The sequence below is a fragment of the Podarcis pityusensis genome, assembly GCF_964106645.2.
Source record: "Podarcis pityusensis genome assembly, chromosome: 3".
NCBI lineage: Eukaryota > Metazoa > Chordata > Lepidosauria > Squamata > Lacertidae > Podarcis > Podarcis pityusensis.
Genome location: NC_138026.1, coordinates 109794094 through 109811282, shown reverse-complemented (window position 1 = coordinate 109811282; position 17189 = coordinate 109794094). Strand labels below are relative to the sequence as shown.

Here is a 17189-nt window from a genome sequence, read left to right as displayed (position 1 = left end):
TATGCAACTTAACAGACAGAGGACTGTTCTCTATGTGTTCTGGAACTCTGGGAAATTAGAGTTCCAGAATACACAGAGAAACATCCTCTGTAGCAGAATAATGAGTGTATACGCAAGATGAAGAGAGTCTGCCATTGTAATGGTGGCTCCCTAAGTGTGTGGATAAGGTATGAAAAAGCCTGGGGCAGAGTTTTGCAACTTCTCTAAATCCGAAAGCCATATTCCCTTCCGGATGTGAGGCAGCACCAGTGAGGGGCGTGCCTGGAGGATAAAGGGTGTGGCCTAGGGAGAGTTCTGGTGGGCTGATAGAGAAGAGGGTTACCCATTGCTACAATTTGCTAAGAAGCAAGACCATTCTCTGCAGCCTTCATTAACATTCAGATCTGTGCAGACCAATTAGAGGGTTATGATCTAAACATTGATTATTCCCTCCTTTCTTTTTCTCACCAGCAATTCCAACAATGGATATGTGTCACCGGATGAACACCACCTAATGATATGATTTGTCATATAATGATCTGTGATTGATGTTATAGGGATATCCTGCCCGCCACCTCGAATAAATAAATCTGACATTAGGCTCTTAGCGTAAGTCATGGATTTGCTTTCTTCATTTATTTTAAGAAATATTGAGTTGTGTTATATATGGGGGGGGGGAGAGAAACTAACCAAAACAAATACTCTTAAAGTACGCAGATTTGAAAATTAATTTTGGATATATATAAAAGATGGAGATGGAATACCCCTCAACTGTCCTGATTAAATTGGGACATCCCATTTTGGGTGGGGGGCGCTCTCACATGAGAGCATGGTGCCCAAAAACGCGAGAGATCGCAGCACCCAAAAAGGCGCAATGGATCTTGTACCTCCTAAATGTTGTCAGAAGATTCTGGAGGCAACAAGTGTCAAAATTCATTGAAGATGCATATTCTGAGAGAAAATACCTCTAGAAATCTGCAGTTTTTAGAGAAGATATGATACAGTGGTACCTTAGTTCTCAAATTTAATCCGTTCCAGAAGTCTGTTCCAAAACCAAAGTGTTCCAAAACCAAGGCACACTTTCCCATAGAAAGCAATGCAAAATGGATTCATCCATTCCAGACTTTTAAAAACAACCCCTAAAACAGCAATATAACATGAATTTTACTATCTAACGAGACCATTGGTCCATAAAATGAAAGCAATAAACAATGTACTACGGTCACACAATCAATCAATTTGTAGCTGAACTGGGTTCCACACAGTTACAAAAACAAAACAAAAAGAGCCGCAAAAACAAAAACGCAAAATAAATAGCAAAAACAGACAGACCTCGGCGTAACACTCAAAACGGAAGCATGGCACTCAAAACGGAGCACGTTCAGCTTCCAAAAAAAGTTCGCAAACCAGAATACTTCTGTGTTTGCAGTCTTTGAGTTCCAAGTTGTTTGAGAACCAAGTTGTTTGAGAACCAAAGTACCACTGTATATCAAAAAATGCACATTTTAACATGCATATAAATGTGAACTGTCACACACATAGCAGTCACGGCAGACTAATGTGGAACTGATGCAGAACAGACATTATGGGTAATTGCTCAAATACATGACACATACTGTATATAGATTGACTCACCCACCCCTGCTCTAAGCACTGCTATTGGGCCACCAAACCACAGTTTCTATTTTCTGTCAGCCAATGTCATCGCAGGAATTGAACTTCTACAGAGAACCGCCCTCTCCCTAGTCTCCTGGCTAATGGCCGATCTATCTAAAGTTTCCTAAAGGGGTTTTCACAAGGTGTTCAATGGTTTTGCAACAGCCTTGGAGGTCAACGAGTAGCTCTCCGCACAAACGTCTGCTTGTTTATCAGGTGATACATTTTGTTGGTTATTGATTTGACTCAGCTGCTTTTTATCACCCGGCAGAAATGCTGCACTGACATCAATAAGAGAAGAAGATGGGGGGGGTGTGTGAAAAAAAATAAACACACATTATTGACTTCTACAGAAACAGGGTTTAGCCTTTGCATTAGCACTGCAGCATTTGATAATTGTGAATGAAGACGTCTCACTTTTGTGTGTCTGGATAACAGGAACGGAATTCTTCTGACCTGATGCCATGAAACTACCAAAGAGAGCAAAATTCATTGCTTGTGAAAGTGGGTTGCTCCAGAACATTAAGACAAAAATTAGGCTGCACCAAAATGCTGTGGTTACTCCTGCTGTAAAGAGGAATAGACAGAACTGGTCAATGAAAGATAACAGCTCCCATTGTTGTTGCTGTTCCATCAAAGGATAATTAGGCAACGTACCAGAAACAATGAGAAGGAGACGCCCTGCCCACAACCTGGAAATCTAATGAATGAATAGCTTTACAAATCTCAGGATGCAGCTGTAGGACTATTTGTGGCAAAGCAGAAGATTGCAGCAATAACAGAGTCTCTTCTATTTCCAGTGTGGTGTAGTGGTTAAGAGCGGTCGACTCGTAATCTGGTGAACTGGGTTCGCTTCCCCGCTCCTCCACATGCAGCTGCTGGGTGACCTTGGGCTAGTCACACTTCTCTGAAGTCTCCCAGCCCCACTCACCTAACAGAGTGTTTGTTGTGGGGGAGGAAGGGAAAGGAGAATATTAGCCACTTTGAGACTCCTTCGGGTAGTGATAAAGTGGGATATCAAATCCAAACTCCTCCTCCTCCTCCTCCTCCTCCTCCTCCTCCTCCTCCTCCTCTCTTCTTCTTCTTCTTCTTCTTCTTCTTCTTCTTCTTCTTCTTCTTCTTCCTCTTCCTCTTCTTCTTTTTCCTCTTCCTCTTCTTCCTCTTCTTCCTCTTCCTGCTTCCTTTGCCCTCAGTCCTCTGAACCAGTTTGAGTTATGCTGAGGTGAGTACAGTGGTACCTCGGGTTACATATGCTTCAGGTTAGAGACGCTTCAGGTTACTGAAATACTACCTCGGGTTAAGAACTTTGTTCCAGGATGAGAACAGAAATCGTGGTCTGGCGACACGGCAGCAGCAAGAGGCCTCATTAGCTAAAGTGGTGCTTCAGGTTAAGAACAGTTACAGGTTAAGAACGGACCTCCAGAACGAATTAAGTTCATAACCAGAGGTACCACTGTAGTATGATAAGGCACCACTTTTCACTGAAGCATCACCCTCCATTGGCACCTCTTCAGCTCAGCACATGTTGCAACTCAATGCCTTGACAGCCATCAAGGAGGCCTTTTTGCCAGAGTTTGTGATGAGCACCCCTGTGGTTGGAAAGAATCAACCAAATACCAAGGTATGCCTCTGCTCAAATGAAAGCAGGGAGCACTTGGGCAGCTCAAACAGGGGAATTGAAGAAAGACATAGAGGAGAAGGCTAATAATAATAATTTATATGCCACCCACCTGACTAGGTTACCCCAGGCACTCTGGGCGACTCCCAACAAAATATAGTAAAAACACAATACAACATCATACACTAAAACTTCTCTGAACAGGGCTGCCTTCAGATGTCTTTTAAAAGTCAGGTAGTTGTTTATTCCCTTGACATCTGATGGGAGGGCGTTCCACAGGGCAGGCGCCACTACCGAGAAGGCCCTCTGCCTGGTTCCCTGTAACTTCTCACAGTGAGGGAACCACCAGAAGGCCCTCAGAGCTGGACCTCAGTGTCTGGGCAGAACGATGGGGGTGGAGATGCTCCTTCAGGCATACAGGGCCGGAGCTGTTTAAGGCTTTAAAGGTCAGCTGGGGGCCACTGTAGTTCTTTTACGACTGATGATCTATGGTCCCGGTGGTTGCTTCCAGTCACCAGTCTAGCTGCCACATTCTGGATTAGCTGTAGGTTCCGAGTCACCTGCAAAGGTAACCCCACATAGAGCGCATTGCTGTAGTCCAAGTGGGAGATAACTAGAGCATGCACCACCCTGGTGAGACAGTCCGCGGGCAGGTAGGGTCTTAGCCTGCGTACCAGGTGGAGCTGGTAGACAGCTGCCCTGGACACAGAATTAACCTGCACCTCCATGGACAGCTGTGAGTCCAAAATGACTCCCAGGCTGTGCACCTGGTCCTTCAGGGGCACAGTTACCCCATTCAGGACCAGGGAATCTCCCCCACCCGCCCGCCCCCTATCCCCCCAAAACAGCACTTCTGTCTTGTCAGGATTCAACCTCAATCTGTTAGCCGCCATCCATCCTCCAACCGTCTCCAGGCACTCACACAGGACCTTCAACGCCTTCGCTGGTTCTGATTTAAAGGAGAGGTAGAGCTGGGTGTCATCTGCATACTGATGAACACCCAGCCCAAACCCCCTGATGATCTCTCCCAGCGGCTTCATATAGATATTAAAAAGCATGGGGGAGAGGACGGAACCCTGAGGCACCCCACAAGTGAGAGCCCAGGGGTCTGAACACTCATCCCCCAACACCACTTTCTGGACACGGCCCAGGAGAAAGAAGCGGAACCACCGTATAACAGTGCCCCCAGCTCCCAGCCCCTCTAGACAGTCCAGAAGGATGTTATGGTCGATGGTGTCAACGGCCGCTGAGAGATCCAGCAGAACTAGGAAATAGCTCTCACCTTTGTCCCTAGCCCGCCGGAGATACAGAACTGACCTGGTAGCCTTATGCCATGGCCAGGATCTGATGCAGCAGGCTTCTGAAGCCCAGTCCCATAAGCAGCTGGTTGGCCACTGCAGAAAACAGGATGCTGGACTACAGATGGGCCTTTGGTCTGATCCAGCAGGGATTTCTCTATGTTCTTATGACAGCAAACAGATCAGATCAGATGTATTTTCACATGGGTTGTCTGCGTGATTTGATCCAGCGCAGGATCTCAAGTGGCGAGCTACATTCAGGATGAGGGAGGAGTGGGAGAAAAAATCAAAACATAAATAAACTAAAGTCCTTGCCTTTAATCAAAGCAGCAGGAAGAATCACTGTAGGTTTCAATCTACCACCTCATCGTGGTTAAAAGCTCCCCTCCTTTTTTTTTCCTTTTACCCTCCGCTCCCAATTGTACAGTGTTTCAATTTCTCACCAATCTGCTTTCCAAAAACCTTTGACACAAAAGTTCAATTTAGATTCCATGCACAGAAAACAAGCTGTTGCAAGAAATCTCCCCAGGTGGGCAAAGCTGAATAAGGACTTTCTCGCCATCCTCTGATGACCCCCCCCCACTACACCCACAGACCTAAAGGTTTTTTTCCTTCTTCATCTGAATGCCAGGCTGTCTTGAAAGATTCTTACTTACAACTGCATCCCAGTGAGTTCCACAGGACCTGCGTAAAAGTAAATTCACTTAGGCTGCAGCCTAAAGATTTTGTTTTATTCTCACTGTAAAAGTCTGAGCCTTATTTTTAATAATAATAATAATAATAATAATAATAATAATAATAATAATAAGGCACATTAACTAGAATCTAAGGGGTTGAATGGTTTTCCCACTAGTGATGTATGGAAGTGAGAGCTGGACCATAAAGATGGCTGATCGCCGAAGAATTGATGCTTTTGAATTATGGTGCTGGAGGAGACTCTTGAGAGTCCCATGGACTGCAAGAAGATCAAACCTCTCCATTACTAAGGAAATCAGCCCTGAGTGCTCACTGGAAAGACCGATCCTGAAGCTGAGGCTCCAATACTTTGGCCACCTCATGAGAAGAGAAGACTCCCTGGAAAAGACCCTGATGTTAGGAAAGATGAAGGGCACAAGGAGAAGGGGACGACAGAGGACAAGATGGTTGGACAGTGTTCTCGAAGCTACCAGCATGAGTTTGACCAAACTGCGGGAGGCAGTGGAAGACAGGAGTGCCTGGCGTGCTGTGGTCCATGGGGTCACGAAGAGTCAGACACGACTAAACAACAACAAGGAGTTGAATTACCAGTTGCACTCAGAAGTATAGAACTGCAATCTTCAATCACCTGGTCTAAATCAGGTGTGGAGAACTCCTTTGACCCAGGAGCTCAATGTTCATGTGCCATCAGATGCCACATGCCAACTGTAGTAGTTCTAGGGGTTGCTCGTGCGTAAGCCGGTGCAAACACCTGGCTGGGTTCCCTGAGTGAACCTTTTCTGTCCGGACAGCCACTCACCCGTGGCTGTCTCAATCGCTGGCAGAATCCGTCAGTGGGCGTTTCTTAAACTTCTTCCAGCAAAGCAGCTCTTTGACGCCTAGTCTCCTCCTACTCTCTCTGCGCGAAAGCCTTCTGTGCAAGGAGGGCGTAGGCAGCGGAGGACCCCTACTCTCCCCACTGGTCCCGGCAAGGAGTCATGGGACCGCCTCGCCGCTTCCCCCATCTGCCCCCCTTCTCCACTGGTGCTACGCTGATTCTCTTCCCCAGAAGATGGGCTGCCTCTCCCAATCCCGGGACGCTCTCTGGAATCCCTCTGGATCTTGCTCTCTCCCTCCGGCACTAATGGCAGTTCCCTGACACCAACCTTTTCATTGAAGCTGCTGCTAAAATGGAGCGTCCCCCCTGCAAAGTGCTTCATGCTCTCAGAGCAAAGCATGCTCCCACTGTCCATCAGATGATAACTGATGGGAGTGTGCTTTGAGACAGCAAAGGAGCCTTCAGAACTCAAGCTCCCAGTTTTTACTCTGTAACCCTGTGAGAACCTGCCTCACACCTGATATTACAGATGGCATCAGGTATAGGGCAGGTGAGCATGGTTTGTGAGGAACAGCCTTGCAAGCCAAATTGGAACTCCCAATGGGCCAAATTTGGCCCACAGGCCAAAGGTTCCTCATCCTGGTAAGGAATGGGTCTTGATAATATGGCACATTTTGCAATGCTGTCCTTGCCATACTGTCCTTGCTCTGTCTTCCCAAAGGTACATCACACAAAAGCATGTATTTTGGGGTGCCAGACAAGTTCTTAGACCTTAAAAACAGCTTTTTCAGGGTGAGATCTCAGTCGAAAATCACGTGAGAGCAAAGCACCCTAAATGGCTGCCTTTGGTCTTGCTGGATATCTCATTTTTTTCCAGGGCAGTTAATAGGTATGGCTGATTTGACCTGACTCATCTAAGGCCTTCAACATATGCCCAGTTTGGCTTGGCCCTCAGTGCACGGCCCTACTAAATAGAAGAGAAGTAGAAAACACCTTGGTATTTGTCACACTGCTTTCTTGGAAACTAAATCAGCATCAGCCCAAGTGGCCTGGCTTAACTCGCCTGGAGAGCACCCATCAGCTGGTCTGCATCAACATTTCCCTTTGTGTTGGCAGATGCAGGTTGAAACACTGTGTGAATCTTCTGCATTTCCAAAGAGTTACAGTCCTGGAGGGACTTTTAATTGTGCCATTATTCACTTTGAGTATGCTCTCAGTTGTAGCTTTTTATCCCTGGTATCATATATTGTTTAGTGAGTCAGAGGAACACTGTTTTGATGCTCGGAGATTGTGTGCTTGCTTGCTTCCATTTGGCTCACCAGCCACATTCCATAACCATAGGTAATTAGACCAGTGAAGGATAACCCACTGTTACACACACATGGATTCCTTTAAGCGTAATAGTGCTATCCTAACTGATCTAGTTGAGATTCCTGCATTGCACAGGGGTTTGACTAGATTATCCACAGGGTACCTCCCAATTCTACAGTTCTATGATTCTATAACCATGTCTACTTAAAATATACTCAGAGTCAAGGGTGGATTTCATGCTCTTTATTCAGCTCATAGTGGTGAGGAGGAATGGAAGTTCCCCCAGAATGTCTGCTTTATATACATTATTTACACAATGGGCCCCACGTGATTCGCTAATTCCGGGATTCACCTGTAGGCCAATCAGGTTGCGGATTCGCTTCCACCTGGAGCTGGATTGGGTGGCTCCTGTGGACCAATCAAACTGCTGCATTCTGAATCCTATTGTTTTAAGACCAATCAGACTGCTGCCTTTTGGATCCTATTCAACTCAGTACATGTTGTTGTTGTGGTTTAGTCGTTTAGTCGTGTCCGACTCTTCATGACCCCATGAACCAGAGCACACCAGGCACTCCTGTCTTCCACTGCCTCCCGCAGTTTGGTCAAAAACTCAGTACATAACACTACTCAAAACCAAGGATGGAGGAGGAATTCAATTCAGCTTGCAGTTAAAGGCAAACCTCTCCAATCCTCTCTGGATTTCTCTGGGAGGAAAACCTTTCATTGCCTACAGAAAGCCACCTAATCTTAACAGCTCCTCACACACAATAATACAACAACCAGACTTAACATGGACACTGGCACAAGAGCCTGCAATAAAACTAGATGCCAACTTTGCTGCCACATACACCCGTACAACATCATTATTGGCCCCCACAACTTCAAACATACCATCTTTGGCCTATTTAATTGTTCATCTTCCAACATTATATATGCTATCAAATGTCAACAGTGCCCTTCCTCTTTCTATATTGGACAAACAGGACAAACTTTACACCAAAGGATAAATGGGCATAAATCTGACATCAGGAATCATAAAACAGAGAAACCAATAGGAGAACACTTCAATCTCCCAGGACATTGTATACAAGATCTTAAAGTAGCTGTCTATTGCAAAAGAATTTGAGAAATACATTTGAAAGAGAAGTTGCTGAATTGCAGCTCATTACCAAACTAAAAACTATGGAGAGACCTGGTCTGAATAGAGACATTGGATTCATGTCCCATTATACATACTAAAGCTAATTTTGGTCATCCATCCCTTTATAAATCCCTTGCCCTTCCCTGTTGAACCAACTGCCATAACAGTCATCAACAGTTATAAGGTTGAAGCGACCTCTGCTTCAGAGTGTATCACACACGAAATCTCATATCTAGAAAGCTTATATTTAGTTGATCTTAAAGGTGCCACTGGAATTATTAAAAAAGGTTTTTTTCATCTTTCATCCTGTTATTTATTATGACTACGACAGATCAACTCTCCAATCCTCACTTTCCAAACAATACAGCAATGGGGGGGAGGCATCCTTCAAAATTCAAGTTACTTTTTTTTAATGAGAAGATCAGTCATTTCACATTTGAGTTCAGAAATCATATGCATGAAGAGATGCTCACACAATTTCCAGGGATCACTTGAGGTTCCTCAGCCTCATAGCCCTGGGGCTTCTCCAACATCCACAATTTTTTTTATTGTTTGTTGATTATTTGTACTTATAGCCTGCCCTTCACTTTCAGGGTGGCTTACAAAAAACGTCACTGAGAAACAAGTACAGATTGCCAAAATAATCAAATATAACCACAAATTAGGTAATAAATATCAAAGTCCACAAGACAGCAGGGCAGTAGTGCAAGAGGAGAGAAGATACCCACTCAGTCAGAGGCATGGGGTAAAGGTTGCATCCTGAACAATTGTCAAAGAGCATGATGGCAAAAGATGCACTTTGTAGGGAAGTCATTCCACAAACGTGGCCACCCCCTATAAGGCCATGTCACATGCCCTCTTGGTACTTCCTCCACTGGGGTGGGGGGTAGCAGCCTTTGGGAGGACATTTTCTCCGACGGTTTCGAAGCTGTGGAACTCCCTCTTCACAGAGGTGTGCCTGGCACCTTCATTATACAGCTTTGGGGGAATGTTGAAGATTCACCACTCTACCCTGGCTTTTCACACTAGTGGTGCATCTGTTTAAGGCCCACCTAATGGCTGCAAGTTGTTTCGAACTGTTTTTAATGCTGTGTTTCAATGTTGTAACCCACCCTGGGAACTTGAGATTGAAGGGTGGGTATTAAATACAGTGGTGCCCCGCAAGACGAATGCCTCGCAAGACGAAAAACTCGCTAGACGAAAGAGTTTTCCGTTTTTTGAGTCATTCCGCAAGACAAATTTCCCTATGGGCTTGCTTCGCAAGACGAAACATCTTGCGAGTTCTCGCGAGTTTGTTTCCTTTTTCTTTAAGCTGCTAAGCCACTAAGCCGTTAATAGCCGCTAAGGCGCTAAGCCGCTAAGCCGTTAATAGCCGCTAAGCCGCTAATAGCCGCTAATAGCCGCTAAGCCGCTAAGCCGCTAATAGCCGTGCTTCGCAAGACGAAAAAACCGCAAGACGAAGAGACTCGCGGAACGGATTAATTTTGTCTTGCGAGGCACCACTGTAGATAAATAATGCCACCAGTCCTTGAACCACAGACCGCAGTCGTAGACGCTGTCAGGAGCAATGCCTAAGGGTCGAATTCAATGTAGTGCTAAGGAGATTGCTCCATCAGCAAAACATTTCTGCTTGCCTGATAGAATGTTCTCACAATCTTTTCACCTCCCATGCTGTTCTGGCCATCCTCCTAGTCCTTCTGCACAGATTTGGGGAGGGGGTGGGAAGTGTGGGCAGAAGAGCAGGGAGTCCGGTTATTCTAGTGGAAACTGTTGCACCTTCTCCTGCTAGCACTACGATTTAATTGAACACGACCCCAAGTGTGTAGAATTGTGGAACAATAGAATTTTAGAGCTGCATTGAACATAAGATTTAGTTTGGATTCCATTCGGGGTTTCAGAAAACAACTCACCTTGGTCCCGGGTGCTATATATGCTGCCCAATTCAATTTGGCATCCATCTTGAGCCCACTTCATTTCTCTTTCCTGCCCCGCTCCCATTCACTATTGGGAAATATAAAAATGGCTATAACATTTCCCCCCTTTTGACAGAAGTAGGTGAAATTTGCAGGCATATTATCCCCTATAGAATAGATAAAGGCTGCCGAGCTGCAGGAAAATACATACAATGTCTCCCGGGCTCGACACCTTTAAAGTTTTTGGTCCCCCCCCCACAAGTTTGTGACTATATAATATATAGTGGTCTATGCTCAGCTAAACTTTCTGCAGTACATTACTTTGCCTGATTGCTCCCCATCTCAAACAAACATCGTTGACAACAAAATATTGCTCTAGAAAGGAAAAGCGCTATGGGAAGTGTGCAAGAAATGAGGTGAACTATGTCAGAGCAGGGCTCTTTTTTAAAAAGAAAGAAAGAAGAAAAATCAGTAGTGCAACAACTTTCACTAGATAATGCATGGTTAGATTACACCAAGAATAGAAATGTAGGTTACAAATAGTGTTGTTTTGGTGTTATAGTCATTATTTTTTAAATTAAAGTTATATCTCCTTTTTAATTTTTTGAAGTTGTGTCCATTTTGTTACATTGATTTGTCACATTCCCTTCAGTGCTTGCATACATTAATTAATTTATTTTCCTATCTCGGTGTGGTTTGTTTCCTGGGTTTTAAAACATATTTTTAAAATTGTTGCTACCTGCAGCTTTGGTGGCTGGAGAGCCAATTCCTGTATCCACTCCCAGAAGCTGCCACTTTATTTTCCCAGAATGTTCCAGGGGTTCCGATGTTCTAGGCATTAAAAAGTGGCAGCTACCACAAAAAAGTGTGGGCCCCATGGGTGCAGCCATTAGTTGTAGTTGTAGTAGTAGAAGAAAAAGGTATATTCACATCCCACCTTTTTTCCAGGCCGGGACTCAAGGTGGCTTATTAAAAAAAAGAAATACACTGGCAAAATGCAGAAAACTAAAAACATATAAAAGATAACAGTTACAAAGGGATTAAACTATAATATAATTAATGCAACATGAAAACAAATATAGCATTAAAAGCTATTTAAAAAACACTATTGTTTGCCTTTGGATTACCCTGGAATAGCACAACAATTGGGATATTTTGAGAAAACAAAATGGCGGACACCAGGAGCAGCTGCCAGTTATCTTACTTGCACCTGACAGAGAATGTAAGTGCCTAAATTAACAATGAAATTAAGAGGAAGAGACAGCAATGAATTTCAGGAAGATTGGAAAGACTTTATTGCATATATACAGAAGCAATGTACACAGGTTAATACGTTAGCAGGATTTTAGAACTACTTGTAATGATATTATGAATGGACAATAAGTAATTTTAAAGGTTTTTAATTTACAATGGACATGTGGTATGATGATAAATAATGAAACCAGGGAAGGGACTGGGGGAAGTAAATTTTTTCAATATTCAGATATGAATTTGTATTTTTTAAAATTTTTGTTATTTTTTGAAAACGAATAAAATATTATATGTATAAAAAGAGAATGTAAGTGCCTAACCCCTGAATGGTATGAATACAGAATGAACGGGTACAAATGTAAGTAAAACGTACCCATTCATGTCTGTGAGTTCCTCGATGCAATCAGTTCAGAGCTGAATGGACCACATTTTGGTTCATTTTTCTTTCCTTCCACCACAAATGTGTACCCTTTGTTGGAAAGTATTTGGGACTATGTGAAAATATAAAGCCATTAAGGAATAGAGGATGGAGATATACAAACATCTCCGGGGGCACACCCCCCCCCAACTGCTCCTGCTTCAACATCTGTCAGGTAAGAGAGGATTGCAGATTGGGCCTGGCAATTAAGTCAATTGAGAACTCTAGGCGGGGGAAAGAACTGCCATGGGATGTTTGGAGGAGCTTGTCAGGAAGTCAAACAAGATCTTTATTGTGTCTCTCAAACACGAAAGGAACAGTAACAGGAAACTCCTGATTCCTCTGAAAAGTAACCAAGTGCAGTGTCATCTACTGACTAAATTGCATAATGACACTACCCACTTGGGAACTACCTAAATATATATATATTTACTGTTTCTGTTTTTATTGTCAAAGCTATTGAACATTTTATGAGTTCAGGCCCATCAGTGTCAGTGGAAACAGACACACAGGTTGAGAAAGCTGAGGATTTTCCTGTTTTGCTGCAATGAATGTTACCCATCTTTCATTCCAGCTCCTCCTCTTCCTATCAATTCTGTCTTTAAAACACACACACAACTTTTTCCTCATTCAAACCTTTATTCCAATCCTGGGCATAATGTTTTGATAAGTCAGTGAAGGGAGAAGATTGCATTTACTTTGCTCATTATAAAATCTTATTGTTGATTTGATCATTTTCTCTCTCTCAGCATTTACTCTCAGGTGTCATTCTTTATGATGCCCCAGGATTGCTGATAGTGTTATTAGGAGACATCCCACCCCCTGCTAGATGCTTGACAAGACATCTCTGTAGCATCTTCATGACACACAAAAATAAGCTAGTATTTTTCTTATTGAAAAAATGAGAACTGGAACAACTTTAAAGCTATCTAATGCTACAGAGCTGCATTTCCCTCATAATCTCAGTAGTCTGAGCTCTGTGCTGCTAGATAAGCAGTTGTATTTCCTCCTGTGGTTTCTCTGTTTCAAAGTCCCCATCTCCACTATTCATTTAAAGCAATGCCATTCAACTTCAAACAGTCATGGCTTCCCGCAAAGAATCCTGGGAACTGTAGTTTGTTGTGTGTGCTAGAAGTTGATATAAGAGCCCTGTTCCTCACACTGAGCTACAATGATCAAGAGTTTATTGGGAAGATGGATTTACTGCTAAACCACTCTGAGAACTGTAGATCTGTAAGAGGAATGGGGGTCATGTAATAACTCTCAGCACCCTTAAAGAATTAGGGAAGATTACAGTGGTACCTTGGGTTACATATGCTTCTTGCAGGCCAATCAGGTCGCTGATTCACTTCCACCTGGCGCTGGATTGGGTGGCTCCTGCGGACCAATCAGACTGCTGCATTCTGGACCCTATTGTTCTAGGATTCAGCTCAGTACATAACAGTGATAAAGAGAGAGAAAGAGAGAGGAAAGGAAGGGAAACACACATAATGAAAATGAAAGTAAATATGGAAACAAATATGTTGTTCATGAATAAGTAACGAAATAAATGTGATTGTAACAAACAAATTATGAAACAAACAGTAATGAAAACAATAAGGAAACAAAGGAAGTCTTTAATAACTAAAGCAAATGGGATATCGAAACTATTGTTTTTCTTGCAGACCCGTAACTCTCACATTCCCTCCTACCAGCCAAGTCTTGTGTACTGTAGCCTGGGCAGCAGTGGCTGCTGAAGTAGAGACTGTTACTCAACTCAACTATCACAGCTTCCTTTTTGAAAATATAAAACTTAAGCATGTTTAATAGGATGCTTAATTTCCCAGAGGGTCTGGTTGTATTTATTGTAGAATAGCTGAAAGCCAAAACATATTCTGCAATGTTTACCACCAGCATAGCAGTTATTAGGATAGGTTGAAAAGCAGCTATACTGGTGTGGTTTTTTATGTTCATCTTTACGTATCTGGGTCACAAATCCTGCCCACTCAGAGTTTTAACTTCTAGGAGGCTGGAATCTGGACATGTCCCTCCTGCGACAACAAAGTTTAATGTTTGAAATCATTTTAAAACGGTTATTTAAAACACATTTTCCCAAATCACTTCAGGGAGAGTGGCCTATCATGGACAGAAAGCAGGGGGGAAATCGGACAACAGTCTAGACTACTGCAAAGATGGAGATGGCTTGGGAACATTTCAGGATTTGGGCCTCTGCCATTGGCCCTTAAACTCTGACTTGTGATTCGCAGCTTGGAAATTTAGACAGCCAATCCCATTGGGAGTGGGAGTGGCCCAGGCCTCCAGAGATGTATTTAAGCAGTTGCTTTGCCCCTGTTGTCCAGTTCTGTAGTTCAATAAAGGTTCTTGCTGTTACCACTCTGTCTTGCCTCATGGGAACCCACCTACACTTCACCGCACATAGGCTGCTACTGAATAACACACAATACACAACTGTGTATACAGTGGTACCTCTGGTTACGTACTTAATTCATTCCGGAGGTCCATTCTTAACCTGAAACTGTTCTTAACCTGAAGCACCACTTTAGCTAATGGGGCCTCCTGCTGCTGCTGCCCCGCCGGAGCACAATTTCTGTTCTCATCCTGAAGCAAAGTTCTTAACTCGAGGTACTATTTCTGGGTTAGCGGAGTCTGTAACCTGAAGCGTATGTAACCCGAGGTACCACTGTAAATGCAAAAACTTTCTGACAGTCAGAGCTGTTTGGCAGTGGAACTATCTCCCTTGGGAGGTTGTGGACTCTCCTTCCTTGGAAGTTTTTAAGCAGCTTGTAGGGCCATCTGTCATGGATGCTTTAGTTGAGATTCATGTATTACAGGGGGTTGGACTAAGATGAACCTTGAGGTCTCTTCCACCTCTATGATTCTATGACTTAGATGGGCCACTGGGCCACTGATCCACAGGAGCTCTTCTCATGTTCTTATTAGAGATGCATCGGGTCACCTTGGCTTAGGAGCGAGCTTGATTTTTGCCCCTCAGTGGTCCACCACACACTTTGCAGGCCACAAGTCTCAAATGCCGCATTTACGGTTAAAACTGTGCAGGAATCTCCTGCGGAAAAATGGCCCTTTCCGCCTTTATTCCTCTGCAGCTTTAGTCAAATCCTTGCCAAATCCTTTCTCACTTTAACAATATGCCAGTATCAAAGTAGACCCTGCTCCTCTTTGCAAAAACAAGTATCCTTCTACTAACGACAGAGCTGTTCTTGTTTTAAAACTCCCTCAGACTGATAAAAAGCTGTTTAATCGGTTCGGGGTTAAACAGGGTTCAGGCTCAATAAGTACAGGAGGCGAGAGAAACTAAAAACTCTGCTTAACGAGCAAACACGCTGTACATTTTGTAGAAAAAGAAACAAAAGGCTATCAAAGCCCGTGAGTTTACAATATTTCCATTAAAGCAATTTGCTATTAATTTAAAATATACCCTGGATGCTCAAATGTTGAAAGAACCATACTGCGGAAATGTCCCCCTTCCCCCATCTCTTCAAATTATTATTATTTCACAAGGATTCATTGTCACTGTATGTCCATGTTAAGATCCGATCAACATGAGGATGCATTTTTTAAAAGTAAAAATGCTAGAATCATATTGCTGGAAGGATCCAGCATCATGAAGCTTGAATGACTGAACAAATCCTCTTTTCATAAAACCAGGTGCAACTGTATGCCCACATTCAGAGAGGCAGAACTGAAATTGAACACATGAGAACTTATTTCAGCACCATAGCTCAGGTATACAATGACAGAGAACCATTTATGTGAAAGTTACGTTCTGAGGCAAGGTACCGTATTTTTTGCACCATAACACTCACTTTTTTCCTCCTAGAAAGTAAGGGGAAATGTCTGTGCGTGTTATGGAGGGAATGCCTACGGGTGGCATGCCTATGGATTTTCCTCCTCTAAAAACTACGTGCGTGTTATGGTCGGGTGCGTGTTATAGAGCGAAAAATACGGTATATCAGGAACACCATTGAAAATGACTGTAAGCACCCTCTAAACCTCTGGAAACCCTGGAAAAACCCTTTAAAAAAACAAAGATCCACCAACTTCACCACAATTGCTCCCTCCAAACCTCCATCATCATCAACATCATCATCATTATTTATAACCCACAGCTCTGGGTGGCTTCCAGCAGAATATTAAAAACATGACAAAACATCAAACATTAAAAACTTCCCTAAACAGGGCTGCCTTCAGATGTCTTCTAAAAGTCAGATAGTTGTGTTGGAATTCTGCCTGGGTCAGAGGAATGTGCCACAGCGTAGGCACCGGCAGATATTCCTGTCGACCTCCCCGCGTCTACACTCTGCTGATAAGCAGGCGAGGTCCGGCGATTCTTCTCAGATGTATGAGAGGAACACACCGTTCTTCCTCTCTCCCCTTTGGTGTCCCCAGGGAGGGGAAAGAAGCAGACAGAAAACTATTTACATCATTTATTTCTGCCTCTTACATTAGTACAGAGAATCATGTCTGCACTCAACAACAGCAAGAAGAAACTCCTCCCAAGTACATCCAGTACGGGTCATATGACACACACACACTGAGCTAACATCCGGTGCTCAGTACAGAATGGACTGCCCCTTTGTTCCCATGGCAACAGTCACAAACATCCTGTCTGGCTTTCCAGCCACAAGCAGCTGGCTGAGCTGCTAGAGCCTTTGCTTGCTGCAGCATTGGTGCTTTATGGTAACATACTCCCCCTAAAGTATCAATGTGTGCTGCGAGCAAAGCGTCATCCAGAGAAGAAAACAAACAGTTGTTATATTTATAACATTCCCCTGTTGTTTCAGTTCCACCCTTGGAACTACCCGCCACTGGTTTAACCAATGTACCTCTCTGGTTGTGTGACTTCGCATTACCTCGGTTAACAACTCTCTGTTGTGCCTTTGTCTCTGACTCAGACACAGCTTCAATCTGTCCTTGGTCGTTTACAATAGCAACATATGCAAGGTTAGCAAACTCCTTTGAATACCTCTTGGGTGGTACACCCTTCGTTGCTCTCTCAGACCTACGTATGAGGTTCTGATCCTCTGTGCTCACTGGTTCAACCTTTGGACTCTCTGGAGAACCAGTACTAAG

The 17189-nt window shown here is 43.7% G+C and overlaps 1 protein-coding gene and 1 long non-coding RNA gene across 2 annotated transcripts in view; both read left to right on the top strand.

Moving 5' to 3' along the window:
• Positions 1-17189, top strand: part of NRXN1 (neurexin 1) — a 1569693-nt gene that overhangs the window by 327284 nt on the left and 1225220 nt on the right. The window lies entirely within an intron of this gene.
• LOC308473056 lies at positions 55-592 on the top strand. Its single transcript, XR_013983879.1, has 2 exons — positions 55-167; positions 451-592. It is a non-coding gene; the product is annotated as an uncharacterized lncRNA (long non-coding RNA).